General features: G+C 39.5%; 1 protein-coding gene across 1 annotated transcript in view; it reads right to left on the minus strand.

The window, feature by feature from the left end:
• Positions 1–13,103, minus strand: part of GATM (glycine amidinotransferase) — a 42,903-nt gene that overhangs the window by 29,257 nt on the left and 543 nt on the right. The window lies entirely within an intron of this gene.

The raw sequence follows: 13,103 nt of genomic DNA on the forward strand, positions 1-13,103 counted from the left end.
CTTGACTGTAAGAAGTCTTCCATGTTGTTCCAAGTACTTTCCATGTTGTTGTGTGTGTGACATACAACACACTGTCTGAGGTAGTTCTAGTTGGAAGTGCAGTGCTGAGGAAATGCAGGCTGACCCGGAGACCTGACTTCTAGCCCTTGCTCAACTGTTCACCACTTGCATAACTAACTACTTGGACAAGTCACTTAACCTCTCCAGGCCTCACTAGTTAATCTCAAGGTTTCTTTGAAGTCCTGGTTTTTCACCACTTCATTCTGCTATCTCAGAAAGATACTTTGCATGCATTTCAAAACAATGCTTCTCCCTGTTTAATCCCAATGCCATTAATAAAGCTGATTCTGCCGACTTTGTGCCTAACCTTTGAGCAAAGTAGCAGCCGGAACGTTATCATACATCACGTAATCATCAGAGGAAAAATAGCTGAGGTTTTGACCTCATTTCTTGAGTAGATGTATTTGTGGTTGTGAGCTAGCCAGTCTTTAGTTAATATTATACAGAGTTATTGCTAAATGCTCCTTTTCCCCAGATAATGAGTAAAAATAAAAGTTTATAGCATTAATAATTACCAGTTGATAAGATTCTGAATTCACCATAACAAATGTTATATTAGAGTTGATTTTAGGGGGAAAAAAAAACAAAACTCCGGTTTCACGGGCCTGATTGTAAATGGTAAAGAGGAAAACTGCTGCCTGAAGAATTCCGGCTTGGGAAACGGGTATCTAAGACAGTGGCAGGCACAGTGGCAGAGCGGGAGGAAGTGAGCCCTAGCAGTAAGGAGCACGAGCTCTGAGCCACACGTCCAGGTCCGAAGCCCGACTCTACCACTTACCAGCTGCGGGACCTTGCGAAGCTACTGAACCCCCTCGGTATCTCAACTTTCCTGAATGTAATAGGCCTAATCCTAATATATAACTCACAGAGTTGTTATGATTAAATGAATACAGGTGGTCCCCGGCTTAGGATGTTTGGACTTAGGATTTTCCAACATTGTGATGGTGGATGGTATGAAAGCAAGATGCGTTCTGTAGAAACCACACTTCGAATTTTGAATTTCGATCTTTTCCCAGGATAGTAATATGTGGTACGATTCTCTCCCGTGATTCCAGGCAGCAGCAGGGAGCCCCAGCTCCGTCAACCACACAGTCACAAGGGTAGACAACCCACACACTCACAACCATTCTTCTGTATGTCACTTTCCGTATGGTATTCAATAAATTCCATGAGATATTCAACACTTTATAAAAATAGGCTTTGTGTTAGATGATTTTGCCCAACTGTAGGCTAATGTAAGTGTTCTCACATTGAAGTCTAAGTGATGATGTCTGGTAGGTTAGGTACTAAAATTCATTTTCTACTTATGACATTTTCAACTTACAGTGGTGTATCAGATGTGACCCCATCATAAGCTGAAGAAGATCTGTACATGTAAGCACTTACAACACCACTCACTACAAATTAGCTATCACGATCGTTATCATTAGGAACTGAAATGGGACAGGAAGGCAAGCTTGGTCACATTAGGAAAGAAAAAGATGTTGAAAAAAAAGATGTTGAGAGCAGTTTCAGAAATGGGGAAGATAGTACTTTCCACATCTGCTTCCTACATTAAGTATTCTCTGTACATGACTATAACACTCTTGTATACAATTCTTTACTATTTGCACGCGTGTGTGTATGTATAGTACTTCAAAGTGACTTCATATATATCGTTTGCTTATCAGCAATCTAGGGAGGTAAAGTCCCTTATGCAAACTAGCAAATAGTGCTGAGTCTCACCGAATGTGGCTAAGGCGAGCATAGGATGGACCCCGTGAGCACCAAAGCACAATGCAGGAGAACCCAGCAGGCCATCCATTTCAGTCTAGAGTCCGAAGAGTTTTGCTGGGCTCTTAACATGTCACTGGAGATATAATATGGGGCTATTTCATTCCCTAAGATGACCTCATCATACATTTTCTGAAAGCATTATATTTGATCATCTTCATATCTCCACATTCACCAAACATACCTCAGATTCCTTCATAGTAAGCATATTTTGCATGCCTTGCCTGGCCTTAGCTATGTATCAGAAGGTAGCCATTTAAAGCACTTTCTCTATTTAGCCCTGAGAGATACTTGCACTGTGTTTTGTTTTGCTTTGTTTTTGCTGTGATAGCAAGACAATATCCTATATAACAGTGCCACAAAAAATGTTTCAAATAGAATTAGGGACCAATAGAGAATGGCTATATGGTGACAAAAACAATCTCTAGCCAAGTAATAGGAAATAGGTATCAGAGAAGTTATTGGCTTATTATAATTAATTGAAATAGTAACTAACATTGACCACTTAATATGAGCCTGGCAATATGCCAAATGTTTTATGTGAATTTAATCATCATGATCTGGCAGTATGCCCAGCATATAGCCAACAGTAGGAGCTCAATAAATATCATTGAGTAAATGATTCTGAGGTAGGAATTACTTTTTTATCTATTTTACAAATGGTAAAAAGTAGGTTTAGAATTTTAAGCTTTGCTTAAGGTCCATAACTATTAAGTAACTAGTGAACCTAGTTTGCAAACCCAAATGTGATTATAGCATAGCATAGTGTAGTGGTTCAGAGTGGGAACTTTGGAGCCAGCCAGATGGCCTAGTTTTGAATCCTAGCTCTGCCACATCCTAGCTCTGTGACCTTGGAGAAGTTACTGAACCTTTATATGTCTAAATTCCTTCATCTGTAAATTAAAATAAAAATTCTAACCTGCCAAGGTTAGTGGGAGGATTAAACGAGCACTTAGAACTATGCCTGGTACTCTGTAAGTATAACTATTACTATTGAGTAGAGCCTTATATTATACAGCAACGGAGCTTTCTACTTTTCAAAAGAAATTTCCGTAAATTATCTCATGATGACTTTAAGAGATAGGCAATAATAATTAGTTATGATAATTGCATGTCACTTAATCTTCACATTAATCCATTTTACGGATTAAACGATTGAGGCTCAGAAAGGCTAAATGGATTGCTCAAGATCATCCAGCAGCAAGCCAGTAGCCCCTGTTGGGGAAGGTACAATGAAAGCTTAAGAATGACTAACACACTATGTCAACTCTTTTTTTAAAGATTTTTAAAAATTTATTTATTTGAGACAGAGAGAACGAGAGAGAGAGAGAGAGCACATGAGAGGGGGGAGGGTCAGAGGCAGAAGCAGGCCCCCTGCTGAGCAGGGAGCCCGATGCGGGACTCGATCCAGGGACTCGATCCAGGGACTCGATCCAGGGACTCCAGGATCATGACCTGAGCCGAAGGCAGTCGCTTAACCAACTGAGCCACCCAGGCACCCCACACTATGTCAACTCTTAAAATCAGAAGGGGAATAGAGGGAAGATAGGAAAACAACTAGCTCATTCAAGGCAGAATGAAGCCATGTGCTAAACGGGGTGCAAGTTACATGCTGAAGAAAGCCAGAGGAAAACTCGATGAATTCTGTCTGGAGGTAGTATGTTTGCCTTGAATTCAGCCCAATGGGAGCAAAGCAGGTCAGACACTTTTTCACGGTAATGAAGCATATTGAGTTTACTTGAAGTCAGAAAGTCTGAAGGTCTGGGAGTAGCAGAACAACAGGGAAAGAAGTTGCCGAAAGAAAACTATGAAAAATGCCTAGGCATTCATGGCCACTCCTACACATTTTTGCATGTAGGAAGGAAACAGTGACCCTCATTTTAAGGACAAATGAAGTATTCAGTACCAAGGATAATGTGAACAATGTGATTATTCTAAAGAAATTTCCCTATCTGCTTGAGAGGATTCTGAATGTGTATCTTCTTCCCTTTATCTGCAGTTTTGCTACTTTGGAACCCAGTGGATCAATTTCCTCTGGAGTCAGTCCTCCCATTTTGAGGCCTAAGGATTATGAGATATTCTCTCTCCTCTCTCAGGGCTTGTACTCTTGCCAATCAAGGAAATATCATGGTGCAGCGAGGATGATTCCTTCTCCTCAGCCTGATTTTGGTGGCTTGGAAAATAGAAATGAAATATTTTATTCTATTTTTGGATGGGGTGTAGCAGAGCACTGGAGGAAACTTAAGTGAAGTATGTATCTGTGAATCACTATGAATAAACCATTTTCAGATAGGGTCTTCCCTCTTTCTGTAGCCTGGCCTTGTTTCTGGCTCATTCCCCAAGACCAGATCCTGGATTAATTCCTAGACAAGTTGAGAGTGTGAAAGCTCTAGGATTCATTATGATAGACTAGAGTTCTCATATCTAATAGATCTCACATGTAATACTCAAACCAGATTTTCTGAGATTCTTCAAGTTCATTCTGCTAAATTCAAACCAAATCTCTAGTGATTGAAAGAACAGATATATTTAATTATTAAGCAACTAGCATTTTGCTCAGTGTTGGGGGTGGGGAGCAAAAATTATAAAATATTAGAAAAGAGTGGTACAAATCTCAAATCACTTGAAGATCTCACTGGAGAGAGAATCCAAGGTTTCATAAACAATTGCCTAACAACACAAACAGATGCAGCTGGATGCATAAATGTATGGGTACTGCTATAGAACCTCAGACTAAGACAAGAGCAACTTGAACCACGGTACGGAGGAGGAAGTTAGATTTGTATTGAGCCTTTATAGATGAATAGACTGGAGTAAAGAATTTATTTGCAGGAGGGAATACCATTAACTCTGTCCTCTCCTGCCTTGTAGTGCTTTGGGTATTATTCCTGCCCATTTCTTAGGACGTTGCCTGGCACACAAAATGAACAAATGAAATGGTATTCAAAGCTTTCCACAACTGGGTCCTGTATTACCAATCTAGCCTTGCTACTACTTATTATTCATTCAGCAGATCTTTATTTTACAGATAAATTCTTCAGGCTCTGTGGTAGGCACAGAGCATCCAGAGAAGAGCAAGACTATCTTTTGTCCTTACGGAGTTTAGACAGACAAGGAGACCAGAGCTATGATACCATATGATGATCACTCTAAGAGGCATGCACAGGCTATTGAGGAAACCCACAGCAGAAACACTTATCCTGGAGAAGGGAATGGATCAAGGGAAGTCATCAACTTTATTATTTTTTTGTTTTTTAAAATATTTTATTTATTTATTTGACACAGAGAGAGCACAAGTAGGGGGAGCAGCAGAGGGAGAGGGAGAAGCAGGCTCCCCACTGAGCAGGGATCCCAGGGCTCGATCCCAGGACCCTGAGCTGAAGGCAGATGCCCAATTGACGGAGCCACCCTGGCACCCCAAGTCATCAACTTTAAAGTGATCTAAAATAGATTTTTCTTTTTCAAAAAAGATTTATTGATTTACTTGAGAGAGGGAGTGAGAGAGAACATGCGAGCAGGGCAGGGGGTGGGGTGGGGAGGAGCAGAGGGGGAAGAGAGAAGGAAAAGGAGAGAGGGAGAGAATCCCAAGCAGACTCTGCACTGAGTGCGGAGCCTGAGGCAGGGCTCTATCTCACGACCCTGAGATCATGACCTGAGCAGAAATCAAGAGTCAGGCGCTTGGCTGACTGAGCCCCTCAGGTGCCTCTAAAATAGAATTTTAAAATGAAGTTCAAAGTCTGTCAACTTTCCTTGAAGTCAGTATGAATAAAACATTTTCAGATAGTTCTTCCCTATTCCGGTATACTGGGCTTCTTTCTGGCTCAGGCTCTAAGATCAGATCTTATGTAAAATTGGGTCCACTCTCAGACAAGTTTGATAGTGAAAGATCTAGGATTTATGAAGATAGATATAACCCCCAAGCTAGTCAAAGATTAGTAGTTTCCTGACTAGATTAATATAGTGGCAATGTGAGGAGAGACTGGAGTGATGGAGTTTAATTAGGAGGCTGCTATAATAATTGGATAAAAGTCATATGGATTTCTCTTTCTATTTCTATCGATAGTAGGAAGCGAAAAGGGAAGATGGATATTTAGATAAGTTAGCAGCACACTGGCTTCCAATTGCACATTATGGTCACCCTCAAAATACAGTATTTGAACATTAGTAATGATTATGGCAACAGTCCTGAATTTTAACAGATTCTTATAATGATTGGTTTAACTGAAATTTTAAAAATATCAAAAGAGGGAGAGATGAAGTGGCAGGAAAGATAGCCTCAGTCAGGTACAGGGACATCCTTCTTGAAGATTACCCTTGAGATCTACCTGCATCTGCCCTGACTAGAGTCTAATGTGTCTGGATAGAAAAAAATCTAACCCATATATCATGAGTCACCAGCCTCTATTCTCTAATTTCAATCAAATTCCATTCATCAAGTATTTGTTGAGCACAGATATATTCCAGCACACTACCAGATCCCTGTAAAGTGTACCATAGATAGACATTTTATTTTTTATTTTTTCAGAGATTTTATTTATTTATTTGAGACAGAGATAGCGACAGAGAGCACAAGCAGGGAAGAGAGGGAGAAGCAGGCTCCCCACTGAGCAGGGAGCCTGACACAGGGCTCCATCCCAGGACCCTGGGATTAGGACCTGAGCTGAATGCAGTCTCTTAACTGACTGAGCCACCCAGGAGCCCCTAGATAGAGACTTTAAAGTTAGTTTCTATCCTTACATAACTTACTGTATAGTAGTATATACTGTATACTCAAAATAGGAATGAAGTATCCAGCTAGAGGAAAAGTATAAGAGTAATAAAGTATCCATCTATTTAGAAATAAATGGAATATAAGTACCAAAGATATGGTAAAAGACAAAAAACAAAAACAAAACAACACACACGCCTCCTTTTAATTTCTCCAACATAGCAATCATACCCCACCCCCCCTCACCCCCCTACCCCGGGGCATTGGCACAGCCTTTCCTCTAACTAGCACACCCCCCCTCCCAGCCCCAGTTCTTCTGCCTGGCTCCTTCTCATCCTTCAGGTTTCATCTTAAATGTCGCTTCCTCAGAGAGGCCTTCCCTGCTTCCCTGTGTAAAGTAGCCCTTTTCTGTTTTATTTTTTAAAGCAATTTTCATCGCTTTTAATTATCTGGTTTATTCACTTATTGAGTCCTTTCATGTCTGACTTCCCCACTAAGCTATACATTTCATGAAGGCAAGAATTACTTTTTTTTTTTAACCAGCATACACTAAGCCTCTGGGACAGTAGATAGCACAAAGTAGATGTTCAATAAATATTTGTTTAATAAATACATGGATAGTATTACTTTCATTAGTTGAATAGTTTGAACCAACATCATAGAGGATAATTATCTTAAAGACTTAACCTCTCAAAAATGATGAAACAAGTAGTTTCTGGAAAATTTGCAAGAATAGACTTTATGAATGCTGTTCTGTGAACCATAGTCTGCAGATCATTTGTAATCCAGCCAAGATTTCTTTTTTTTTCTTTTTTTAAGATCTTACTTATTTGAAAGAGAGAGAGAGCACAAGCAGGGGGAGCAGCAGACAGAGGGAGAGGGAGAAACAGGATCACCGAGCAAGGAGCCCGATGTGGGGCTCGATCCCAGGACTCCGGGATCATGACCTGAGCCGAAGGCAGACGCTTAACGACTGAGCCACCCAGGTGCCCCAAAGAATAATTTTAACGATGTCCTATTTTAGAGGATTTTCACTATATGCTTTAAAATAAGAAACTGTTTGGCATATTAAGTATCTGTGGAAATGAGTCACTAGATATATCTGCATGAACATGTTGAGATGAAAGCATTTGCAAATCATGCATTTTCAAGTGTGGTTAAATGATTCTCTACACTTATTTTTACAACTTATAATCATTACTACTGTTCAAATATATTAGGGTTGAACATAACATGTTCATAACATGAAAATGGAAACATAAGAAAGATTAGCATTCATGACTCAAACTACTAACTTAACCATTTTCTTTAAATTTTTTATAATTATGGTATGTTTCACATCCTGAAATATTATTTAATATGTAGCATTATTGATGCTGAAGACACAAAAATAATGTACAGTCATTATTCTAAAAAATAAACAGGTTCCAATTATTTCTTTTGAATTTTAGACTTCTGGCTAATGAAGAATGCTTATAGTTTAATATTAGAGAGATTGTAACCTTGAATGAAGTAACTAAAATGTAGAGGAACTATTTGTTAAATGCAAAAATCTCATAAAAGATTTTGTTTAGCAAGCCTATTTGAAACAGCTCAGAGCTAAAATTATTTCTAGGCTATCACAAGATAAATTCATTTTGTTTGGATTTTGATCCACCAGTAAATTTGGATTGGGGAGAGTGTCATTTTGATATTTAACACAGCAATTAAATTATAACTTGGAAAGTGAGTTCTACATGGACTGAGGCATTTAGAAATTATGTGAAAATAAGTAACTGTATAGACAACAGACCGTTTCACGCACCTGCGTGTGAATCTTGGGAAACCTAATAGAAGCCGCAGATGAGAATACTTCAGTATCAACAATCCTGTAGCCTTCTGGCTTATTTGGTTTTGGACTCCCTCTAGTGGTCCAACCTTTTGGCACTTTAATTGGTACTCCAGTTCATAGAATCACCAAATTTGGGGTCATATTAAAAGCAAATAAGCAGGGGAGCCTGGGTGGCTCAGTCAGTTGAGCGGCTGACTCTTGGTTTCGGCTGGGGTCATGATCTTGGGGTTGTGGGATCGAGCCCCACGTCAGGCTCCACGCTCAGTGTGGAGTCTGCTTGAGATTCTCTCCCTCTGCCCCTTCCCCCCTCACACATACTCTCTCTCTCTCTAAAATAAGTAAATACAATAAATCTTTAAAAACAAATAAGCAAAAGAACCACACAACTATTAGAATGGTTTTCCACAAGGAGAAGTCTATGTCATTGATCATTAAAAGACTATTGTCATTTATCATTGGTAGAATGAATGTGGGCACTAAGATAGTTGAAATAATAGTGTTGCAAATGCTTTGACCTAAATGGACTCAGTGGATTTCATGGGCTGACTGGAAAAGCTAATTATAGTTCTGCTAAGAGTGTGTGGATAAGGGCCGAAGGCCCAGAAACAGGATTCCTGGTTGCTTTTGTTTGCAAGCTAAGGTGAGAACTGGACCTTTTAGAGAGAGGGTGAAGTAAATATTTCCTGGGTATATGGGTCCTACAGGGTCAGGGAGCCCAAAGCATCATGTAGTTTCCTTCGCATCAAATGCAGAAGACTCTAAGATTGATTTAACTTTATTTATGTTGACTTTGGTTATGCTCCTTAGCTATATCTTCTAAAAATTCTCCTACCTCTTCCACATAACCATACTCAAAATATGAAGAGAGACTCTTACGTTTATTCCATTAACCTTTTACTTCCTGGCTAGTTCTGCACTGTAGATATACATAAATCTACCAACTCTTTTACATTATAATCCTTCACATATTTAAGGCAGTTATCACGTCCTCATTAAGTCTTCTTTCTGCCATGCCCCCTTTTTTTTGATCCTCAAAGCTTCTTGGGACCAGAATAAAAGAACATCTGTGAGGTACAGGCAGTATGATAGAATAACTTGATGGACATTTTATTCACACCTTCAGGGGCTAGTAAAAATATTGGCTTTTTATTTTAGAAAATACAAAACTTTTCTTGAAAAGTCTGAGTTTGGAGTCTTTGTTCTCCAAAGAGAACAGAAGGAAATAAGATTGAGAGAAAGAACAAAATGGTATGTAATGGGTGACTTACCCAGGTCAGAACCTCCCCTTACTATGCTATTTCCTGTTTCCTTTTTTTTTTTAAAGATTTTATTTATTTATTTGAGAGAGAGAGAATGAGAGAGAGCGAGTACATGAGAGGGGGGAGGGTCAGAGGGAGAAGCAGACTCCCTGCCGAGCAGGGAGCCCGATGCGGGACTCGATCCCGGGACTCCAGGATCATGACCTGAGCCGAAGGCAGTCGCCCAACCAACTGAGCCACCGAGGCGCCCTCCTGTTTCCTTTTAAGATGTTCCAGCTCTGAGCTGGAAACATACAGCAGAAACCAGATTAAGGGAATGTGGAATCCAGCAGTCAGGCATAGTGTCTGCCCTGAGGTTTGAGCAGAGCAAGGGGAACTGGCATTGGTCTTAAGATCCCAGATCTCACAATACTTTCTATTGAGAAGACATTGCTATAGACTCCACAATAGATTATTTGCATAAGCAGAAAGAAATCCACCAGCCCCCAAGTGACTTAAGCACTCTGTCTGCAATCTCAATTTTGTAATCACATAAATTTGGGTTGCAGTGAAGTGGGAAAAATAGAGGTAGAGAGATGTGCATAAGGTAAAAACAAGGCATATTTTCTTGACTTTGAAGGTCTGGAACTCTTTTTGCTGAGCAGAATTAAATAGGATAGGAAATATATTCCAGCTGATACAGAGGAAGAGTAATCCTCTAGAACAAATATTGCTACCCAAAGCAATCTACAGATTTAATGCAATTCCTATCAAAATACCAACAGCATTTTTTCACAGAACTAGAACAAACAATCCTAAAATTTGTATGGAACCACAAAAAACCCTGAGTAGCCAAAGCAACCTTAAAAAAGAAAAACAAAAGGGTGCCTGGGTGGCTCATTCGGTTAAGCATCTGCCTTCAGCTTAGGTCATGATCCCGGAGTCCTGGGATCGAGTCCCACATCGGGTTCCCTGCTCAGTGGGGAGTCTGCTTCTCCCTCTACCCCTCCCCCCTACTAGTGATCTCTCTCTCTCTCTCTCTCTCATGCTCTCTCTCAAATAAATAAATAAAATCTTAAAAAAAAGAAAAAGAAAAACAAAGCTGGAGGCATCACAATTCCAGATTTCAAGTTATATTACAAGGCTGTAGTAATCAAAACAGTATGGTACTGGCACAAAAATAGACACATAGATCAACAGAACAGAATAGAAAGCCCAGAAACAAATTTACAATTATATGGTCAATTAATCTTTGACAAAGGAGGCAAGAATATGCAATGGGAAAAAGTCTCTTCAACAAATGGTGTTGTGAAAACTGGACCACTTTCTTAAACCATACACAAAAACAAACTCGGAATGGATTAAGGACCTCAATGTGAGACCTGAAACCATAAAAAGACCTTAAGAGAGCACAGGTAGTAATTTCTCTGACACCTGCCATAACAACATCTTTCTTGTCTCCTGAGGCAAGGGAAATAAAAGCAAAAATAAACTATTGCGACTACCTCAAAATAAAAACCTTCTGCACAGCAAAGTAAATAATCAACAAAACTAAAAGACAACCTACTGAATGGGAGAAGCTATTTGCTAGTAACGTATCCAATAAACGTATCCCAAATATGTAAAGAACTTACACAACTCAACACCAAAAAAACCCCCAAAAATCCAATTAAAAAATGGGCACAAGACATGAACAGACATTTCTCCAAAGAAGACCACAGATGGACACATGAAAAGATGCTCAATATCACTCATCATCAGGGAAATGCAAATCAAAACCACAATGAGCTATCACCTCAGACCTGTCAGAATGGCTAAAATCAAAACCACAAGAAACAACAAGTATTAACAAGGATGAGAAGAAAAAGGAACCCTTGTGCACTCCTGGTGGGAATGCAAACTGGTGCAGCCACTGTGGAAAGCAGTATGAAGGTTCCTCAAAAAAATTAAAAATAAAACTACCCTATGATCCAGTAATCATACTACTGGGTATTTACTCAAAGAATATGAAAACACTAATTTGAAAGGATATATGAAGTATTGTAAATAATGCAACATTATTTTCAATAGGCAAATTATGGAAGCAGCCCAAGTGTCCATCGACAGATGAATGGATAAAGAAGATATGGTATATATACACAATGGAATATTATTCAGCCATAAAAAAGATTAAAATCCTGCCATTTGCAACAACATGGATGGAGCTAAAGAGTATGATGCTAAGCAAAATAAAAACAGCCACAGAAAGACAAATACCATATGATTTCACTCATATGTGAACAAAAAAAAAAGAGAGAGAACCCAAAATACAGACTCTTAACTATAGAGAACAAACAGATGGTTACCAGAGGGGAGGTAGGTGGGGGGATGGGTGACATAGATGAAGGAGATTAAGAGTACATTTATCATGATGAGCACTGAGTAATGTATAGAATTGTTGAATAACTATATTGTACACCTGAAACTAATATAACACTGTATGTTAACTATACTGGAATTAAAATAAACTTACAAATTTTTTTTAAGTTAAAAAAAAGTGTAATCCCCTGTGGGGAAGGGAGAAGAAAGGCGGAAAGAGAATAGCAGGCAGTAGTCTTAATAATGTCGACAGGCATCGCCTCTGATACAGGCCTTCATACTGCTGTGCACCAAATAGTCAGTAAGCACTTATCAGATGAACAGAAGAGGTTATGATTAAGTTGTTGTCAAAGAACATGCAGAGAAGTGTAGGGAAGGAAGAAGTCTCTCTCTGCCCTTCAAGGTCTCTCAGCTGGAATAAGAAATTTACACAAGACAGATTAATGGGAAAACCCCCAAAGTTTTATTATTATGTGTTCAGAGGCCCAATAATGAAATTGAGACCAAAGCAATGACCAAGGCAGGCAATTTTTACGCTTTTTAGACAAAAAGACAATAAATCTGTGAGGAATTGACAGGATAAAATAAAATAGATGTTTGGGAGCTTTAATTAGTATGGAATTCAAAGTGGAATTTGGACCGAGGTAGTAGATTAGTAAAAAAGGCACAAGGTTTGTTTCTATAGCTGTCTCAGCTTTAAAGTTCCTATCTCTGGTGATAAGGATGTCTTCTTACTTCTTAGGACAGAGATGGTACCTTTCACATGGGAGTTTCTTTCTTGCTTTCGGGGGACAGTGGAGAGTCTGAGTGCCCTTGAACGAGCTGTTCTCCAGGTAGCTTCATTTCAAAATAATACGCCATTGTGGTACAGTTTGGCCTGCCTGCTAGCGGCCCCTACAGGAGTAAAGAATCTGAGCAGAATATATTTGTGTGCCACCAAACGTCAGATGGCCTGGTTTTCCTTCTCTCCTCTCTCCCAGGGATTGAAAATGCTACACTGTGCTTTTCTCTTGGCAATGCTGGTGCTTTGCTATAGGAAAGGCATGCCTGGACCTTCTGAACACGTTAGAACCCAGATCCGTGGGAGGCGCCAAGGCTGTATTTCTTAGCTACTCCAAGTCACCTTAGATATTAG

Source organism: Leptonychotes weddellii, chromosome 9, assembly GCF_054177405.1.
Source record: "Leptonychotes weddellii isolate Sample4059 chromosome 9, ASM5417740v2, whole genome shotgun sequence".
NCBI classification, from domain to species: domain Eukaryota; kingdom Metazoa; phylum Chordata; class Mammalia; order Carnivora; family Phocidae; genus Leptonychotes; species Leptonychotes weddellii.